Source organism: Manacus vitellinus, unplaced genomic scaffold (assembly GCF_001715985.3).
Source record: "Manacus vitellinus isolate BGI_N305 unplaced genomic scaffold, ASM171598v3 scaffold_17_pilon, whole genome shotgun sequence".
Taxonomy (NCBI): domain Eukaryota; kingdom Metazoa; phylum Chordata; class Aves; order Passeriformes; family Pipridae; genus Manacus; species Manacus vitellinus.
The window spans coordinates 8,427,641-8,449,850 of record NW_021939256.1 but is presented as its reverse complement, the minus strand read 5'-3'; the positions used below and the strand labels follow the sequence as shown (position 1 = coordinate 8,449,850).

General features: G+C 39.4%; 1 protein-coding gene across 3 annotated transcripts in view; it reads right to left on the bottom strand.

Moving 5' to 3' along the window:
- Positions 1-15,035, bottom strand: part of GALNT1 (polypeptide N-acetylgalactosaminyltransferase 1) — an 88,756-nt gene extending 73,721 nt beyond the window's left edge. For 2 of the 3 annotated variants that reach the window (XM_018070074.2, XM_018070073.2), the window contains exon 1: positions 14,937-15,035. The gene's annotated coding sequence lies outside the window, so the exon portion shown is untranslated. The remainder of the gene's footprint in view (positions 1-14,936) is intronic. The other variant, XM_018070076.2, reaches the window with a different exon arrangement.
- Between the last annotated feature and the right edge of the window lie 7,175 nt (positions 15,036-22,210).

Genomic DNA, 22,210 nt, shown 5'->3' with positions numbered 1-22,210 from the left:
ATTTAAACATCTCTTTAGCAGCTGGCCCAAAAACATTGTGAATTACATCATAACATCATGTGGGAAGGATTATTAATCTCATACCTGGCAGAATGTTTCAGGGTCTGAGAAACTTGCATTACTGGAAATCTCTATCAGTTATTCAGATATGAATTCGACCATGTAGCATTTTCAGTAACTGGAAAGACACCAGTTGTATGAACCCTTGCTTCCCTAAAACACCTGACTGATTCAGGATTGAGGAATAATTCTCATTTGAATATTCCAAAATGGGATGAAACAGTCATCTTCCATATAGAAGCTCATCCTAGCGTACATCAAAAGCTAGGTAGCAATATGAAAACATGCAGAATGTTTTGGTTTCTAATCAGCCCCTAAAACCAATATTACTAAAGACAAAATAATGTAACAATTAGGTTAGGTACTTGCTATACTGAAAAGAAGGTCAGGATACAGAGAACTACGACTTACAGAAGAACAAAATATGAACATTTTATTTGATAGCAGGTATACTATACTAGAGGACACCTCAGCAAGCATCAAAATGAAAGAAGGCACCTTTTAAAAATACAGTTAGAAGGAATAAAAAAAATGAATTCACTACTTTTATTCAATCAACACTGAATTACTTTTCCTGATGGGAAAAATCTTTGGAAGTACTACACTGTCTTAAACTACTTATCCAAAATGCTTAACTTGTCATCCAGAAAAGCAAGCAGGGAGCTTTCAACACTTTTGCACACCTCGTGACAGGCCAAAACAAAGCCTCTCAACTCATTCAGCTCCCAGCTCAACTGTTTGACAAAGTCATATGCTTAGCAAACAACTTCTTAACATTTCCTCAGGTGGAAAGTATCAACTAACTTTTTTGTATACGTTAGGAAATGTAGTATGTTTTTTAAAGACTCAAATTCAATTCATCAAACTAAAGAAGCAGTACCAGCTGAAACAGCATTTCTAAGACCTTCCTCAGCAACTGAAAACTTGGGGCTTGCAAATACCTCCCTGTGAGGCTCACACCAAAAGAGAAGACGATCCATTTGTCAAAATACCTGAGCTGGATTTCTATGATATGACATATGAACATTTAGCTTCAAATTACGTTCAAAGAAAATAAGTAGAACCAACTTATAAGTAGCAGCTCAAGTGCTTCATCAGCTTCAAAAGAGTACCAAATGCTGAGAATGGCTATTTGCTTTGCAAGCAGAAGTGTTCTACAAACCAAGTATGCTCAAACCACTGATTTGTCAGTATTGCTCTTAGATTTGCACCCAAAAGTGTTACACACTTCCAGAAAGTAAGTTCTACATAAACTCTAAATAAAAATATGACGACTTATACATGATCCTTTCAGCAAAAGCCTTATCAACATTCCATATTCATGGAAAAATTACATACAGAATGGAAAATTCAATTTTGTTTTCCACACCATAACAACAACATTCTGCTTACTCATCAAGAATGAATATGGCAAAAAAGGTTCGTAAAAGACTATAGTTCAGAGCTATCTTCACTATATGTACAAAAAAGAAAATCACAAGTATTTACAGAACATGTACACCTAACTTTTTATATATGGTCCATGGTTTGGACTACCACGTAACTTTTTGTTCAAAGGACATCACATCCAAATACATCAACTACATCTACCTCCCAAACAATTACTCCAACACATCTCAGGGCTATAGTGGTATGCCCTACGCTGTAAATGAAAGCAGATAGTGTGTCTATTCTACATTTTAGTGGGGTATATAAACTCATCCTATTTCTTGTAAAGATTTCACTGGTATTTTCCTGGAAACTAAATCCTATGTCAAGAGTAAATTTTACCCTTGTCAGGGTCAAGAGGGGCAGGAAGGAAGAAGGTCAAACTGATTTTATCATCTGTGAGATTGGCTAGACAGGCAAATCATGCTAGTCAAAACTTTAACCTGCTTGCTACACCTCCACAACTGTCACTATTTGACAAAAGAAATAGGGAGATACTATTTAGCCATTTAAATACGGCAAAATTTTTACATTTTGTTCTCTCTTGTCAATTCTTCTGTTCTCTTCTCCTACAGCTTTTATGTTGCCCAGTTCCTGTTTGCCTTCATTTTGAGCCCCCCAACGCCTTTAGACAAAGCACTGACCAGGAGACTCTTCAATACTGTTTGTAGCTGCAATAAGTTAAAAAATTGAAAAGGTGGATGTCATTACTTCCATAACATTGATCAGTGCAGTTGCCCAGGGAAGGCTGGAGATCACAGCTTTAATCCCATCAAAAGGATTGTGTACAAGAGTTCCCATTTAAAACCTGTTCAGATGCTACCGAAGCCTCTAATTATGACCCACCCTCAACTACTTTTATTCACTAAAAGATGCTTGGTAACACCACTTATGCCATCCAGTCCCAATTTTCCTCAGACTCAAACATTTGCTCTTTGAGGCAATTTACTTCTGTAACAGTTTTCAACAAAGCAATGTCTCATTATCAGATTTTATTTTATTTTTTAAAGTAGAGGCAGGGTAGGTGACAATGATGTTAAAAGTATGTCCATTCTTACATTAACACTTCACTTTAGCAACAGTCAAGTTTTAAAATCATATCACCTCATATCATCTAGTAGCATTCATTCAGAAAAGTGAGAGGATATCATGTTTATACTATTATTTGCAACATAAGAAGTCTTCCCTAATAGTTTCTGTGATGCTACCCAGAACGTGTAGAACACGTCCACTGAAGATACAAGGTCATAATTAAGTATCCAACAACTCAATTTGAAAGTTGCAGTAAATTGCGATTCTTTCATTCCTTTTCCTCATGCAATTCAGAAAGGAAATAACCTAGGTTATCGCTCTCCCTAATTACATCAGCTTACATACTTTACATGTATGAACAACATAGTTGTTCATACTTTACATGTATGAATTGTCTGTAGTCTGCTCTCCTGTTCTCCTCTTTGGTTTTCCAAGAGAGGAAGAAGAGATGTTATACTTACAAAATAGCCACTTTAAAAGCTAATTTTCTATGAGCAGCTTTCAACTACTCCCATTAAAAATAAAAAAATAAGAAAATAACACATTCAGTAAAATCATACTGAACTACATGACAAACTACTCATTAATGCAAGGAAAGTGGACTAACTTTTACCACTACGTTCTTCTAAAAAACTACTCTGTAGCAGCAGCTGGCTACCTTTATATAATTTAAAAGAACCAAATGCAGTAGGAGCTGCAGCACACTGAAAAAAAATGTCTGTGTAATGTTGATCCTTAGAAATAAATTACAGTCTATCTGCAAACAGCCCTTGTTAAAACAAGTTATGCTTCCTCATGGAAAGCGGAACTTTGGGGTTGATCTCCCACAGACAGCCATAACCCCAGCACCCTGCTGCTGCCCCTTATGAGCTCTCCTTTATTCCTCCACCTCTAAAATGTCCATTCCCCACACAGTACTATGATCTCTTCCCTGTGTCTCTTAATTACTAAATCAGCAAGAGGCATCAGAAGCTAGGGTTTGTTCCAAGGTTTAGGTATGCCATCTGCTCAGTGAAAAGCTCAGCTCGCTGGTGAACTGGAAGGATAGAAAAGAATTGGTAAATGTTGAGTTGCCTTTCTTCCTTAGGATCAATTTTCTCCAAACCTGTGCAAATTTAATATTTTAGGGATTTTTGCCCATTAAGTATGACTACAAGCAGTCTAAAAATTGGAGGAGAAGGGTGGCACAAGGTAAGCATGATGCAGGGCTGAGGATAAACGGAGCAGGAGATCAAACTGTCTCAAAAAGGCAACTTTTCCTCTCCAGCCAAAGCAATTTCTGTTGCCTGACTGGGGCAAGCATTCAACTGCAAACACTATTAGCTTTTACAAGAATGACTACCACAGGGTATGTCGTCATCATATCTGACATACGACTAGAAAACAGACAAACTGCAGGCAGAGAACAGAACCCAAGCCAGTGCTGGTACAGCCAGGGAAATGCCCCTCCCATCACTTGAAGACTGGACATTTGATCCATACAGATGCAATCAAAGCCAAATGCTTTCAAGTTCTGTGTATTCACTTTTTGTGTATTAAAGTTTTGTCTTTAACTTTCCTCTCTCCTGAAGGATGCATGGAAAAAAAAAATAAAAATCTTAAACATTCTTTTTGAAGCTAAACAGAAAACAGTATTTCTTCCATAAACCTTCATTTACAGTGGATACAAAGATTTTCAGACATATACACAGTTTTAAGATAGAAGTGTCTTAAAATTTCCCTAGTTTTCCAGTTATGTTCCTCCATAAACACTCAAGATTTTACAAATACTTTATAATTTTTACCCCTCCATCTGAAATAAATCCCTTTTGGAAAAGGAAAATAATTCTTCAACAAGTTTGCATAAGACTGTCTAAACTTCTCCTTTTTGTGTCTGAAAGCGACTGCTTAGTGCATTACAAATTTCATGATGTCAGAGTAGCAGCAGTTCCAGACACCACCAAAGAGCGAAACTAATCTCCTTTTCCTCCAAACCTAAGACTTGGATATGGAAATTTTAAACTTAGTGTTTGTCAGTTGGGCCATTGTGATCATTTCCTCTTCAATATGTCTGACCATAAATAGATTTCAATTTACTTCAAAAATGAGTCATTACTTTTCTCTTAAAGAAGTCTTGTCTCTCTCCCCTGGCATATTCTATTTACCTTTTTATGTAACAGTTTGATACATTGTTAAAACACAAAGAAACTCTACGTTATTCAAAATACATTGAAATATCTCTAGTAAATTAAATTATGTCAAATAATTGGCATGCAAAGAAAAACTGGCATGCAAAGAAAAACACAAAACTTTACATCGTTCTGAATACTCTCCAAGACCAGTACAGTAAAATGAACATTCTCAGCAAGCTAACTTTGAGGTAATTTACTTCCTTTTTTTTTTTTGGAAATACTTGAGTTATACTAAAAGTGATGATGTTCTAAAAACATTGAGCTTCATTTTCAGAAGCCAGGTCTCTAAGACATGTGAAACTATGTATCAAGGAACCCAAATTATTAGCAATTTCTATTATTTTGATTTCTTTCATATACATTTCTCCACTCTCATTCTTGAATCATTACCACATCCTTCTGAATAAAAATTAATGTTACACCCAAACAAACGGCAGAAATGGAGAAATCACAAATTATGGAAAACTTAAGCTGGTATGCTACAACAGTAATTGATACGAACTGTTTCAAACTAACAAGTAGCAAACATTTTACAAGTGATAGATAAAGAAGCAGTCTCTTAGAATAATGAGACATTCTTCTTGGGTTTGCTCCATAGAAATATACTGTACCACTCATCCCTGCACATGGAAGCAGTAGTGAATCATAATTTCATTAGTCTCTGCAATAAAAGATGATTTTATTACAAGAAAGTTGGTATCAAATATTTTTACAGTTGCGGAGTTGAAAATTTAGCTATGAAGACTGCAAGGTCTTGGAAACTGACTTGGAAATCAGTGCCTGACTTGCATGCTATTTAACTCTTCTGCATTGAAGTGATAATAAAGAAAGCCTGTTCATCTTAAAAACCATTCCATTGTGCATTCTTTGTTTAAAAGTGCTAGTGATCCAAACTATTGGACTAGCGGAAATTAGTGACCGCAACTCATTGCTATTGAACTCTACTGCAACATGAGGTATTCCAGAAAAAAAATAAAATAAAAGGCATTGTTTTTCTGGCAGAAGCCAAGATGTTTTATGAAGTTTTCAACAAAAAGGAAAATGTGGTTAGAAAAGGAGCTGTTAGATGCCTTTCAAATATACACAACACTCGTGAAATAAAGAGGAACTATTGTTTCAGTTCTTAGAAGTTCTTGCTGTGTTTGAGAAAGCACAATTTTGGGGGAAAAAAAAGAATAGTCACGATAGTCTAAAACTGTACAAGAAAGCTTTGATATGATCCAAAGCAAGCAAATTACATATTGTTGTACTTCTGTGAATCAGATCACAGCTGAGATTGGGTCAATTGGTTTCTTACGCACAGCAGATTTCAAGCATTAGCTGCTTGCAGAAAAGTGATTAGTTTTCCTGGGCATGGAAAGACAAAATAAAAATATATGATTTGAGAACTCTGCAATATCCAAAAGCAACTAAAAGAGAAACATGAGGAAGGAAGGAATGAAAATAATGCCTAGTAAACAAGGGGCTTGGTTTTCTGGGTTTTACAGGGTTAGTTTTTTAAAGATTTAACAAATTCAACATACAAGGTTACTTTGTTTCTTTTGGGGAATTGGTTACCTTAAATTTTTTTAAATTAACTGCTGCAGATATAAAGATTTTATGATTTAGAAGTGCAGTGCAAAATTAGATATAGAGCCTGACAAGTATATTTTGCTAGAGAAAAAAAGTTTTCTGCTGATTCTGCATACACAATCTGCTCATTGTATTAAAATATTTTAACCAGATCTAGTTTCTCACTAGACTCCTAGAATTCTTCATGTTTTTAAACACCCTTTTTCATTTGATGAGATGACACTATAGCAGATTAATGTGAATAATATTATGAAAAAGCAATTGAATTTGTAATACAAAAAAAAAAGGAAAAAAATTAAAACTGTACAATATGCCTTTTGAATATGCGAGCATGCAAGTTAAGACTTTTTTCAGATGCTCTTGTCAGAGTAACTCTGATTCTGATGTACTATATTTAGGTATCTATCTTCCAACTACACTTTCACAAGACTTGATGAATTGTTTAATATTTTCTGCATGAGTCTGTTAGTGTTATTGGACAATTATGGTACCAATTTTTTTCTCATTCTTTAACATTTTGTACAACCAAGTAGTATTTTAACTACCGACATACCACTTATTTTAGACTTGATAAAATATTAATGCAGTTCCCAGCAATTCAATGAATTTATTCACAGTCAAACATCAAACACGGATTTTAGAGCACAAAAAACCTATAATGAACACTATTTTTTCTAAAGCTATACTAACAATACTTTTAAGCTCTCAGTACATTGGTTATTTTGAAGGGTAGATTACCAACCATTTACTTCTGTGCAGCCTAAGCTGTCCTTAAAGATGATGTTGATCTATACAGTTTGAAACTACTTTAGTCCAATGTTCATAAAACCTGTGACACCATATGTTAAAACGAATTTGAAGCTGAAAAAAACCCCCAAACTAAAACACTTTTGATGAGTATGCCATCTAACATAGCAGCAGCTGCCCCACTGTTCTGCTTTAGCAGGGAACTTGAGCTTTTACAAAGAATGAAAAATTCCTGGGCATCCTTCCTGTCACATTATTCTCCCTATTCACTTCAGCACCCAAATAAACCACAGTAGAAGTTGAAGCAAAGGGACCACTGAGTAGCTTGGAGTTTTTTCCCACAGCTATCTCAGACCACATTTCCAAATGGTTACCAGGTTGTTCTTTAAAGAGGACAGATAACTACATTAAAGTTAAGTCTCAAGTAAACCCAAGTTTAACTTACTGGACTTTCCTATCCTATCTGTAACCCTTTCTATACATAAACAGCACTGGAGCAAGGAGCAGATCATGGTAAGAACCTGAATGCCTTTCAAAGATTGTAAGAAGGTACAAAGAATGTATAATTTTTGACATATATTAAGGCTCCTGGAAGTGGTACTGTCCCTTTCTACTCCCTAAAGTTACTGAACAACTTTGTATCTTTCATGCCACTTCTGAGACTTTCATTTCACAAAAATAAACCACAAAATCAAATATTTAGGAACGTCAGCATAAAAAAATACTTCAATTTTATAACCATTCTTGCAGGCAGAGAGCCTTATGAGGTAAGTTTTATTTTTCTTGAAATATAAATTTAAAATAAATGTATTTAAATCATAGTACCTCTGGTGTGCTTTAGGAAGCTTGGGATTTGTTGTGTGCTGTCCACACTAGCTCCAGAATTTGAAGACTGAAAACAAAACAGGTTTACTAAACTGCTACTAATTTAAGTACCTATATTTCTTAAACTTCTGAACAGAGAGTACTGAAGAAAAAATTGCAAGAGTATGTTGGAAAAGGGATGAACGAAGTTCCACACTGCTAGCAGGGGTAGGGGTTTTCTTAGTTATTCTAAATAGACCTGTTATCTCTTTGAAACAGGACTGCTCTGGTATGCTGTCTTTAACCATTTTTCAAAGATAAAGACAGCAGACGTTTATTTCATTCACATGACAGTATAGACAATAGAGTTTAAAACCACAAACTTGTCTTAAAAAAAGAAAGTTCTGTGAAAATGCATCCTTAACTTCCTTATGGCAAACTCACCAACTGCACCTTCAAGGTAGTACTCTAATCAGCAGAAACTGAAGTAATTCCTTACAGAAGTATTGTCTGGAAATAATAGTTATAGCTGATTTTTGCATCTAGAATTAGGATTCAGCTTCTGTGTTTGAAAAGTGTATCAATCCCAATTACCTTGAGTACATAATGAACTGAAAATTAAATAAATCCATTAGTTTAATTTTAACTTAAATGAGTCCTTAAAGATACTTTAAAAATGCCCCATCAGTGAATGTTCTCTTGAATGTATTTAATGCAGAAACATAATGAACAGGATATGCACATAAGAGCCTGGGCTGATCTTAATGCTAAATTATTCATGATGGTAATCAAACTGATAAATGTCACCGAGTGAAAACACAACTCTGATCAATCCTATTTTTTCCCCTACAACTAATATGCATTTGGACCATCTGAAGATTCAGATGTACATTTGGTTTGGGTTTTTTGTTTTAAAAAAATTTATCACCTAGCAAAGTTAAGAACTGATCACATGAAATTACATCTGTTTGTTATCCACTTTTGATTGAGGTGAGAGACATCTTTATGCTTGATCTCAGTCCTTGCTCATCCTGGCCACAGTAGTTAAACTCATTTTAAAACACTGTAGTGGAGACATCTGATTAAGACCAGCACTAAATATCTTTTTCTCTTTACAGACGTCCATGATCATTTTTTCAATTTCTCATTCTGCTTTTCAGTCAGCTACTTAATTCAGATATGTAATGAGCACTCCCAAATCTCTCTCGACACACTGACAAGTGATTCCGACCTGTTACCAGTATTCCTATCCCCTGGTTTGTTCCTCACAAATGACAACAAAAAAAAAAAAAAAAAAAAAAAAGCAGCCCCAAACCTCAAAATTTGTTTCCCTCTCCCTGGAATAATTTGGCATTATCAATTTCCTTTTAATTTTCAGCATAATTCTAATTATCATCCACAATTTGCACTAAAGCATTGCTAGTATACAGAGCACAAGCTTAAAAGGTATGAAAAAAGGTAAGGTAACAATGACCTGCGGCTATGGAAAAGAAAACAGATTGGGATTCAAGTTCTTCAGGTTCTGTTGGTCTTTGTCATAGAAACACAGGATCAGCCTCGTTGGAAAAGACCTCTGAGATCATCAAGTCCAACCTATAAATGTTGTCATGTTGTGCCTACAAAATGAGGCTAGCATTCCTGCCTCCTGTAGAACTACTTACTGTGAGATATTTATGCACTGTGTTATTATCATCATTCCTGTTGCTGACAGGAAGCACCAGCTGAAACTCTGGAGTCTATTCTAATGCACTATAAAAATAAAAAGTCAAGGAACATGTCATACCCTCTTGTTTGCCTTTAACAAGTTTTCACAAGCAACTTGAATGTTGAATATCATCCTGACTCACTTGTTCCACTTAACCAGGAAGACAAAGTTTGTTGTATGACTTCATTTACACAACAGGAACTCCCTTATATGAAGATATATTGGTATTCAACATGAAAATGGTACTGCATCCCATTCCAAAGAAATACTATTTCTACAAAAAATGCTAAGAGTTTGCCTACTGTAAGAAATTCCACCAAAAATATAATTCCTAGAGATTCTAACACTTGTACAGCTTAACCAATACTAGTACTACTGAAAACAAAGTAGACTTACCAAAACATTTACGATATTACACTGGCTTACAATTTACAGGACAAAGTCTTACAAAGCAATATGAGAATTACAGAATAAAAGAGCAGTTCATACATTCTGCCTACAAAGGATGCTAAGGCTCTTTCAGCTAGACAACAAAACACTGAACTGGCTTATCTTTTGGATAAGTTTTCTAAGAGTATAAGTTTCTGCAAGTTGATACCAGCATGGCACCAGGAAAAAAAAATTATGAAAACACTTCCCTCCTTAATTAGGAATGAATTTCACAGCAGCTGTACATCAGCTGGTCCCAGAGTTGAACTTCCACAGCAGCAAATTGCTGCTGCTTTATACTGTTCTTCACTAGCAGTAACTTCTCATAGGAAAACAAAAAGAAATGTCTTGAGGACCATCAGATTACACAGAATAGCAACACAACACACTGTTCAATACCCCTACCTGTATATTTCTTTTAAATGCTGGAAAACATCTGATAAAAAAGGAAAAACACATGAGCTGAAACTATCAATGAGAGTTGCTGTGGTCATTAAACACAGATTCCAGTGAAAAGGCACCATTACAAAGCTCTGATTGTTGAGGATAACTTTTTATTCCAAAGAAACAAAACTGACTACTCTAGTGCCAAAACCAAATACGTTGGCCAAAAAAAAAGTTTTGAAGCTATTTCCAAATCAAGTTCCATATCACAATTACCTACTACTTAAAGGCAAAAGAAGTGAAGGGAAAAAAAAAATTATGTGGTTTTTTTTTAATAATTGAAAATAAAACGCTCGATCACAAAAGCAAGGGTGGTAAATTCTATCAAGGGACAATCTTGGGAGACTATCTTGCCAAGGGTACCTTTTCTTAACTAACCAGGTCTCCAAGCACATTTGCTTTCAGTGACAACTGAGGTTATCGACTAGACACATCTTTCAACGTTGACTGCACAGTTCCACTGGCCCTTCAAACAAAGACACAAGGAATCAAAATCTTATCTCCTACAAGAAACTACAAACCATTATCCAGTAATGTGAATAGTCCAGGTCTTCAGAATTCAAGTTAATTCTCTCTCGTGGATTATAAAAAGACCTTTATGTGAACCCAATGGTAAGAATGCCTCAATGAGTTGGGAGTTACTACAACAGCACATGCGTGAGATATTTATGCAGTGCTCAAAGTCACAAGATTCCAATTTAGCCGAAAGTAAATGCCGCTTAAGAACCTTCATATTTCATAGTGCAAAACCGTATTTAAGCAATCAGAAAGTGAATAATAGAGCAGTTAGCCAGCTCTTTAATACATTAGCTAAAAGTATATCAATTCCATTGATTTTTACAATGGGCTGATTTCACATAATGGATTAAGCTCGCTAGAAAGGCCATAAATGGGAAAAAATGCTTTGCCAGAGTCAGTGGAAGATGGTGTCAAAGCGCTTTTGTGACAAGCATACAGTTAAAACATTTTATTTTGGAATGCTAAATTTAGAATACCTCTGTCAAGAATAGACCTGATGCTAACAGTCGAGTAAAAGCCATGATTTCAACACTGCAGATATATTTTGCAGATTCCAGTTACATTTTGCTTTAAATATTTTATTCCTACCCAAGAAACAGGAAGCTTGGACTATGAATACGTAATCAAACTTCAACACGGCAAAAGGTTAACAACAGGATGCTTCAAGGATCCATAAAGCAAGCAACATTTAAAGGTATTAATTAATGAGCTGAAAAAGAAAGTAGAAAACTTAATACTTATATAGGTTAGTCAAGTATATAAGACCAAAAATGTAATCAATTGGAAGCTAATCAACCATGATGTACAGATAATACAGTGGCAGACAAAATTCCATGTTAATAAATGCAGAAGAAGTGTCACTGCAACTTAAATAATTATTAGTATAGTCAGCAACCTACCAAATTAAGTAGGCCTAGTATAAACAAGAGGATTACAAGCATCCCTGTGGAACTCAGGAAAGATCTCTGCTCAACATGAGAACATTGCAGTAGAAAATTAAGAATATCAAGATTCAAAAGCAGCAGTGGCAAGCATTAGCAAAACTGTGGTATCTTCTAATAAAATTAATGCTTTATTGTTACCTGAAAAAGGCTGCTGCAGTGTAAGATTAGGTGAAGAATTAGAAATCAAAGATTCACAAAGCAAAATATGAAAAAACACAGTTACAAAATGACTAAACAATGTAAGCAAAAGGGAAATAACTTAATCCTCAGAAATAAGGATACTGCTCAGTGAAAGGGGGAAGTATAGAGTTCAGAGGTATGCTATTTTGATACAATGCATAATTAAATATTCAAAGTTATCTCTAGTGCATCTTTATTATAAACAATCTGTCAATATTCAAAGGAAGACAAAAAAATGGACTGAGATGAGGAACATCCCATTTAAGGATCCAAGCCTAGTTTTATTAAGCTCTGGTGCAAGACCCATACCATAAAAGAAACATTCAACATTTGCCTCCTTTAACACTTCTATCTGTCATGAGCTATTCATCCAGATGAATTCCAGATAAACCCCAGGGTCACAATTTCAATACTAAAAGCACCATACTGACCATGCAAGGGAGGAGGGGGGCACCAAAAACACTACCTTCCAAACAAACTTTAAAAATCAAGATCCTGAAGAGTAAAGCTGGAATGAAAAACATGCACTATAACTTGGCCTGAAGGACAGCACTACATACTTCCAGATTTTGATTATCATTTAAGATAGATAAAAGAACTTCAAAATTCTTAATAAAGTGATTGATTAGGTATGAAACAGCACCATTTTAAAAAGCACCACAATAACTGCTAAAAGGTATTTTAATGCATCTTGCACACACACACAAAACAAATAGTTCTATTTAAATCTGTAGGCTATTCCTTTTCCTTACAAGTATTGACAGTTCCCAATACAGGTCAACTTGCATCTAGAGGTGTTTCCTGCACTTCCACATAGAAGCCACTTAAAGACACAGGCTGGGTAAGACTGCAGAGCCAAAGACCATACCATTTTGGTCCTGTGAATCAAACTTCTCTGCTAGGTGGACAATCTGACACTTATGTGCCCTAAAATAAAAATCACTACAAATATAAAAGGCAAAATCTGTCAATAATCTCTTGCCTCTTGAACTAAACATAATGTCAATTGCATTCAAAGGATTTAAGTATTTGGAAGTACCCTATTTTTGGATGTGTCCCTTGAGCTACATTTTCTTCTCAGCCCAAATATTATGCTCTTTCTGTGACAGAAAAAAAGAAAAATATTTAACAACTTTATAGCTAACATATAGCTTATCGACAGGTGCAACAAAGACAACAGGGTACTATTCACTAAAGCAGCAATTTGGCATTGAAATTTATTCTAAAGTACCTCCATTCTTTTTCTGTATAGCTTATTCCTGAACTTATTTGAAAAAATCCAATATGAGATGATGAGGGGGGAGGAATAAATCTTTGTATAAAAGTGTAACAGTACCACCTTACCACTAGGCTATGCAATGACTGTCACATGGTATTTTTAAAGCATTTCCATGACTCTAATTAGTGTCTTTGAATAGCCCTATTCCTACAGGACCAAGGTATATGAGGAATAAGGTATACTCATTCATGCAGCTTACAGTTCTGAACAGACAGACGGCATCCAGTAATAGTCCATGTGTTGTCATTATCACCTTGATCTCAAGGGTGGCTTGTGTGTGGTGTCCTTGCCAGGTACCATTTGTATCATTTTTCTTAAGATGACCATGCTGCCACAATCTCCCTATTTGACAATATTTGCCTCTGATGTGCATTCATGTTTCACAGGTAAGGCTGATAAAATGCAGCAAAATCAAATTCAGAGTGCTAGTAATACCACTCAAAAAACAGGCTAGCATCACAGGAGGACAGAGACAAAATTCCAAGTCACAGAAAATGATGAAGCTGGCACTAGAAAGTAAAGTGCTCTCCCAATATAAGCAATCCTTTGTATTTGCAAGAAAAACAACTTCTGTGGTGTTCCAAGTGTTCAGAGTAGCATGATCTTGAATGCCTTTGCAAAGAAGCAAAGTTGAGATCAGCAGTGTATAATAATACATGGTTAGTTACATAGTTTTGGTTTGCACAGCTGTTGGCTATGTTCATTTACAGTTCATGTAGTGCCAACATCATTTATATAAACAGAAGAGACTGTTTCACTCCTGTTCATCGCCATAAAAGTTATTTCTCTGAGCAGCTGCTGCACAAAAATCAGTTTCTATTTCAGTGTCTCACCCAGTAAGTTTACAAAGTAGCAGGTTCTAGAGTTTGCTGAAACCAAGTAGGACCTAAAGAAACTTCCCCGGACTTAATAATAAAAGGGGAGTGGAGGTGGAGAAGGCAGATGACACACACTTCTGCTTTCTTGAAGTGGGAGGAGGTAGTAACCCTCTGTTAACACGGGTAAAGTCACATGAAAACTAAGTTCCTGTAGGCAACCACTTGGAATGAGAGTCTTAGCTTCCCCGACCTTCTTCAGCTTTATGAATTAAAAGGAAATAAAATAAGGCTGATCCGGATTCCAGCAGATAAGAGAAAGTCTAAAATATTAGTCACACGTTACATAATAAACATTAACTGAACGAACTTGATATGACAGCGGTGCAGAGGTAGAGTCGGGGATGCTGCCCTGGTAGTGCCCCCCTGCACAAACACACACACACAGACACACACACACACACACACACAGAGGCACGCTGCCGGAGGCTGCTGACACACAGCAGCTCCCGACCCCCGGACGCAGCAACAGGACGCCCCCAGCTCCCCCGACCATGGAGCACCTCGGGGAGCCGCCGGAAGGCAGCCGCGGGCTGTGTGTGCCCGTTCCTCCCCGGGCGGCTGCCCCCGGGGCAGCACCGGCGGGGCCACTCCGCTCGGAGGAAGCGCGATCGGCCCAGGCGGCGGCTCCCCCGCGGACTCACCGAGAGGGAAGAAGCCCGGCGCTGCCTAAACTTGGCGCTTCCCTTCCCCCGAGCCCCAGCGCGGGGGGAAGCGGAACCCGAGCCGCCCGGAGCCCACACTCACCTCGGCCCTCCTCTCCGTCGCTGCAGGGCGGGCGTCGGGGAGAGGCGAAGGGCTCCGCCGACCCCGCCTGTCACCGCCCGAGGGAACAGAGTCCAGCGGGGTAAATCCTCGCGGGCGCGGCGGGGACGGGGACCAGCCGCGCTCCGCCCGCTCGTCGCGGCGGCCGCTGCCTCGCACCAAGTTGAGGCGCGGCCGCCGCTGCCGCTGCGCTGCCGGCGGCGGCCGCTTACGGCCACGGGGAGCCGGCGCCTCCGCTCGCCCGCCTCGCCCCTCGGCCGGGAAGCAGCGCCGCACCGCCGCCGCCTCGGCCCCCCTCTTCCTGCGGCTGCCGGGGAGCGCGCTCCGGGCGCAGCGGCGCGGTCACACGGAGCCCCGCGGAGGAGCCGCTGCCGCCGCCTCCCTCGGCGCCTCGGAGCCCGCAGCTGCAGCCCCCGGCGGGCGCCCCCGCCCCGCATGCCCCGCGCTCCGCCGCTCCCGCTGCTGCCGCCGACGGCGGCGCCCCCGCCCGCTCTCCCGCGCACCACCGCTGCCGCCCGACCCGCTCAGCGCCGCGTCTCCATCACCGGCGGCGGAAGCGGCGGCGGCGGCGCGGGAGGCGGGACCAGGGAAGGGGCGGTGACCGCCCCGCTCGGCCCCGCTCCGCCCGCCGCTGCCCCGGATTGTGCGGGGGTCGCCGTGGTGGGGTGGGGGTCGCTGTCGCGGGGGTGCCGGTACCTGGCGAGGTCGGGGACTGCCGCCCACCGCCCTGGTGTAGCAAAGCCGGCGGGCGGCAGTACCCTCGGTCCCGCCTGTCGCCGTGCGGGGAGCGCTGCTCCCTTGGGGCCGGTTCTGGTCCAACACGTGTCGCCCCGGGGGCCCCTGACTGAGCAGGGTGTGCGGTGCTTCGTGCACGGCCCTGTGGGCTGTGGGTGCGTGGCCGCCGCCCGGGGTTGCGGTTCCCCGTGGTGTCTCGGGTCTGTAGCTGGTGAGCAGGTGTGGTGTTTTCCTGTGTCATTCCTGCTGTGCTGGCACCTGCTGCACCCGCAGCTACGTGCGCCTTGAAAGTAGGTCTGGGCTGTGAGGACTTGCAAGAACCGCGTGGTACTGAGTTGTCCTTCCTACGCCTTGAGATGGGGGTCAGCGGCAGCTTCCAGCTCCTTGCTGGGCCACGGGTAGCTTTGGCATAGCTTGGGTACCGTCAACGTGGTGCCCCACAATCTCCCTATATGACAATATGTTGCAGCGATGTTGGGACCCATGGCTGAAAGAATGTTGCAGCGCCTCGTTAGGCTGCAACAAGCCTCTTAGCAGTGGCCCCTGGGCAAGGCAGCATCAAAATGTTAAGACATCTGCCCTAGAACCATGTTTGTGGACTCAGATTATTCAATATAACTAGAAAATTACTTATCACGCACAAAAACGCACAAAAACACATACACCCCCCTCAAGAATATTTTTGACACTCGAATTCTGGAAAGTGTTTTATCATCTTCCTACTCTTAAATTCAGCTTTTTACAGCTTATAGATCAAAGTTGGTATGCCCTCTTTAGAAAAGTCTAACTAGCAAAGTTTCAGTGAAGAAAACACTGGGTTTCCTTGACGAGTGAATCTTAAGTCTCTGAAAGTGAAGTGATGTACAACTTTAAAGAGGTATTTGTTTACAGAACCCAAAAACCACGCTGTGCTCATTATAAACATTTTTAACAAGTTCCTTGGCAGGAACCCTATATTCAAAATAGAATTTAAACAGGGAAAGGAAAAAAAAATGTGCAGACAAAGTTAGGTGAGTGCCAAACATGTGTCAGACTGATGCCTCATAATTTTGTGTGGAATTTTGCTGCTGCTTCCATTTATTTCTCTCTTTACAGATCTTTTTGTTCAGATGCTAACTAGTAATAGCCCTTTACTCACCACACAGCGCCACTAGTTCTATGGTATTTTTATTTTTTCTAACTCTGAGACTGAGTTTTTTATTCTGTTTGCCACATATGCAGGTGCTATTTGCTCTTGCCTTCTTCAAAAGTAACTTAGGCCTTTTTAAAGGCTCTTAGGTTTTTGAACCATTCACTTGTGATACTTTTTCTTCAGACAAAACCAGAATCCTCATATCCAGATCTGCTGAGGATGAGTACTTAGTTTGCTAGGTAGCATACAGGACACTATTTCTCCATATATTTTGATTTATATTTTGAAGCTGTTTCAAGCCCAGCCTCTTTAAGCAGGAGAGTGCTAGGCAGCAGCACAGTGGTTGCACTTGAACTCCATCTGCCTGCTCTCCCCTCACTGAGGAAGAGTCAAAAGTGCAGGATGGATTCCTGAGGAGACATCTAGCCAGGGTGACCTGAGGATTAGACTAAAAGAGGATTTGACTAATATTGACAGAAATAGTTTGAATAAAAAACATTTTGAAAAATGCTTAAAGTTGTAGTCAGGTGACAGAGTAAACATTCCTGTGAAAATACCAAGGTAGCCAATGCATAAACAGTAGCACAAGGAAGCATTCTTAGCCTAGCACATGGCTCCCACATATGTTCACCTTCAGTGAGCTGAATGAGATACCTTGTGTGCTTAAACAACTTAAATGTTTGAGCTTTGCTGTATTGCTCAGCTGATACATTCATCAGGGAGCGTGTACTATGACAGGTTACTTCCCTGTGAGACATAATGCACACAAAAGCTATAGAGCTGCCTTCATTTAGCATTTATAGGCTGGGGGCTGAATATGTGTGTGCTTATACACAGATAGATAATACAAGAAGTATCAGGCTTTCCTGTGGAAAAAAAAAATGTGTATTTCCAATTTACACTAAAAAGTTTGAGATTTGTTGTATACAAGCAGCTTAACACTTGTTCTGTTATGACTGATGATGCTGTAGGATATATCCCAAATCCCTCTGGTGGAATGCCTTTATAACACCTTGATTATCTATTTTATTACACTGCAACCAAGTCCAGGAAATTCGCTTAGCAAAAACATTATCAATTTCATGAAAAGAAAAAGTCAATGCGAGATGTCTAGATACAGCCAAAGACACTTTAAGAAGTGGTATGAATTTACTAAACTGTGTAAATAAAAAGATGTAATTTTGGAGTAAGTCAACTTTCAAAAATGTAGTCTATAAGGACTAAGTTTGTGGTATTTGTATTAAGAGAAGTGTACTGGGATTCTGGTTTATGGACTGTACAATACTACTAAGTCAACTTTGTAAAACTACTATTGGAGGGATCTTTTAAAATATGTACATCTCCGAGTCATGAGAACAAATAAATACATTTTAAAAATCCTTGTGATAGTTTGTAATTATAGTCCATGGTAGCCTTCTGATTTCACAAGACTCTCAAATTCCTCTAACATACACACTGCAGAGTTGCCTGGAGGGGAGAAAGAAAAAAAAAAATTTTTTCTTTCTTTGCTTACATGTTTGCCCAAGCTGTGCCACTCCTCTGATGTGCCCAGAACTCCAAAAAATACCAGGTTTAAGGAAAATGTAGAGGAGAACCCCCTGTGTAATTTGTACTGTACCAGGCATTAATGGGTACAGTTACCTGCATAAGTCTCCATCTTACATCTGCGGCCCACCTACAGCTGCAGAGAGGTGAACTGAGGTTGACCAACACAAATGCCACAGCTACCAGGCTCTGGGCAGATGAGGAACTGAAGTTCAGGCTACCTGCAAGGTAAACAGAAGCATCAGTGACCAGATCCCACAGGTAAGATATGTTTAACCATAATTCACGTCAGCAGCATGGCTTAGTGTCATGAGGACAACAGCCAGGAGCAGCCTTGCCAAGGAATCCTCACAGAACCGGAATTAAAGTGCTCCCCAGCTGAAGCAGGTCACTGTGTCAGGGTTTGGCAGCTTGCTGTATCTGAAGCAGCATCCCATTTGAACTGAATGCACAGAAGCAGTACATTAGTGGAGGTCATTTGCACTCATTCAATATTTAAATGATGCTTAGAAATCTTAGAAATAAAAAGTACACTTATGTGCCAGACACAGTCCGTTTTGTAAAAAGAAAGAAATATGTAAATACTGTCTTCATGTCAACTTTGGGGAAGTGTTTGTCTCACCAGAGCTAATTGCCAATGAGGAAATTGGCATTTATTGTTGAGGTTGTTACAAAGGGTGTCATAAACTAACTTTATTATAGCAAATGTTGAACTGTATTTGCATTATTTCCATCGCATCGTCGTTGCTTTACAAGCTGTCTGCAATAGCTGTTCTTGGAAGGTCTCCAACAAAGCATTCTCTTTGGGGCTACTAACTGCAAATAAGATTAAAGCTTAATATGTCTGGTAATCAGTTTTCTTTTAAAGAGTGCAATTTGATTTCTTATGGTCAGTTGGGATCCCACATATCCTCATCTCCTGTGTTTTTCAACTTGCTGCTCTAAATAACCCAAAAAAGCAATTTGCCAGCAGATGTCCTTTCACCAATTTTCCTGAACTGGAGCGTCATCTGAGAGGCAGTCATACACAGCTTCTACTCTAGGGTCTCAGACTTCTGTCTATTAAATACAACCTCCTTTTTTTTTTTTTCTTTCCCCTTGAGCCTGGGCAAGAATGAAGTGCTTTATGTCCTCCATTTGTTCCCATGACATGCAGTGAATAAAGATGGGAAAAGCTCCTTTGCTCAAAACCAAACAACAGAAGCAGGTAATCTCTGTACTCCTCACGCAAATAATTGATTTGCTCCAAGAGAACTGTGGCTGTACTGAGTAGATTTTTTTCTTGATAATAACAAAAACACCCTTTGGGGCAAATGGTAAAAAGAGAGAGCACCACAAGAACGTGTCTGTCTTTCATGAACCCAATCTCACGTCCCAGCTGATCTGATCTCACCTGACTTGTAAGGGTAGGAGAAGGGGACAGCTGGGATCTGTGCTGATACCCAGAGGGAGGGTAAGGACACCACCTCATCTCCCAGGGTGAGGAGTGCAAGGCACTTTCACTTCCCATGAATGTTCCCCGAGCCCATAAGCACCCAGCCCTTGTCTGCTTTGCTCCTTTGCTGGAAAGGACTAGAGGGAGAACAGGTCTCCTTCACACCACTTCTTCCCCTGTATTGGACCAGAACTAGGATGCTATCCTGTGTCTGAGGAGAAAATTAAGGACACAAAACCAGTGAGACTAGACTGGCAAAACTGGACTGGGTAAGCCTAGTCCTAAAGATATCATGTTGGTTTGACAGCCTAATAGCTGTTAAATCATTTGGCACCATGTGCAAGCTGAATAGCAGCCACACGGTGCTACTGACATCTATGCTGTAATATTGTACCACGGAATAGTCAGGAGTTGCAGGAGACTGTGAATCATTAAGCAAAGCATTTGGTAAAAGAGTATGCTGTTGGTGACCCTTGAAATTTTTTTTCAATATTCCTAAAATTCATCTTGACTGATACTATACGTTTTCTATTGGGCCTACTGGAAGAAATCACCAGATATTTCTCAAATTACAGTCCTTAAATGTTTAGTTTTGCTAACTCTCCTATTGAACAGGTGGCCCAGAGAGGTTGTGGTGTCTCCCCCACTGCAGATACTCGAGAACCGTTTGGATGCAAACCTGTGCGACTTGCTCTAGGATGACCCTGCTTGAGAAGGGAGGTTGGACGAGATGCCCCACTGTGGTCCCTTCCAACCATACCCCTTCTGTGGTTCTGTGATTCTGTGAAAACAAGTTTTTAGACAACATCGGGGGATATCAGTTTATTTGTCAGTTTGGTTGTCAGAGGTCCAAGAGGATTTAAAACAAGTTTGCCAAAGTAGGAGGTTGCTTCTACTAAACATTTCAAAGAATGTAAACACTAGTTTTCAAAATGTTAAAAGGTTTTGGCAGGTATAAAAGTGCTTCCATTTCCACCTACATTAAACCTGGAACATATTCATCACTCTTACACAGCCTGTTGCTATTCATATGTCATACCTTGTTTTGATACTTATTTCTAAGTCCTGTAACAGGAAAAAAGGCGAGTCCTGTGTTATTAGAACAATTTTGCCACAGCAATGATATGTTTCAATATACTTAATCCACAGCTACAAAATGTGGATGTTTAAAAGACAAAAGAAAAATAATTATTTGAATTTCATTCAAATATACATGTGACTGAAAGGACTGAAGATTTATCACAAACAGCTCCAGCCTTTATTAAGTGGTCCTATTCTGGAAGAAATCTGAATCCACTTTCTCTGAAGAAAAATAGAAGTGGCCTGAGGGCAACATAAAGGTATAGCAAACTTCTAAAAGATGAAGTCTCTATTTTATTTTTTCTGGAATAACTTTATGATATGGATAAACAAAGACAAGATATAATTTTATGCAGCCACTTGAAAGTTCATAAGCCTGGCTAAAGGAACTTTTCATGAGCAGTCTTAAAAAACAACAGTAAAACTTGCAACTAATATCTTTGCCTGATATACTGTCACGTCGACACGATAGTAAGATCTGTCTAACACCACCCATTCTCCCCGCAGATGGGATCCCAGTGTTCCTATTTCAGCAGGATGTTTTTGTCACTGACTTAAAAATAATAAATGATTAAAGTGAGAGCAGATACTAAATGTTTTCACACAAAAGCCTGTCACAGATTTCTCACCCAACTGCTTCCATCTATCCTTCACTATTTACCATCACTGTTCACACAGCGGGCCAGCAATATTATTTTTTTCCAAATGTGAAACAAGGCAATTATGTAGGGGGTGCTGGAGGCCACTTGGAAAACAACTGCTTGAAGGAGGAGGTACCTTCTGAAAAGGCACTGTAAAAGTGGCTCCTGAGGCTTCAACTTTGTACCTTGATGGCTTCTTTAATAAATAAGCTCTGTTTATCACGTGCAGAAGAGAAAAGGAGAGGAAATGGGCTTTCCACAGACAGGTCTGCAAAGCAGAGGTACCATCTGCTTCAAGCACCATAGATTAAGCACATTAAAAAGGGTGAATTCATCAGTGTAGAGATACTACATCATTAAATCATGCCTTCAGTGACAACTGGATAGCCCATTTGCCTTCAGTAGGTTTCTAGTGGAGGCAATGATTGAAACTTAATAAACAGGTGTGTTAGGAAAACACTATTTCTTATATATATGGCTTGTGAAGCACAAGCAATACATGAAAGTAAGAACATTTCTTCTTTTTTTTTGGCTTTTTTGTTTGTTTGTTTACAAGCATGAGAAGAAATTACTAGCAGGTGAAGGAAGTGGACTAATGTGATAAAAATACACTACTTACCACTCACTTTTCAGACAGAACAAGCCCTTAAGATTTATTCCGTAGGTATTCCCATTAGGAAAATGTTCC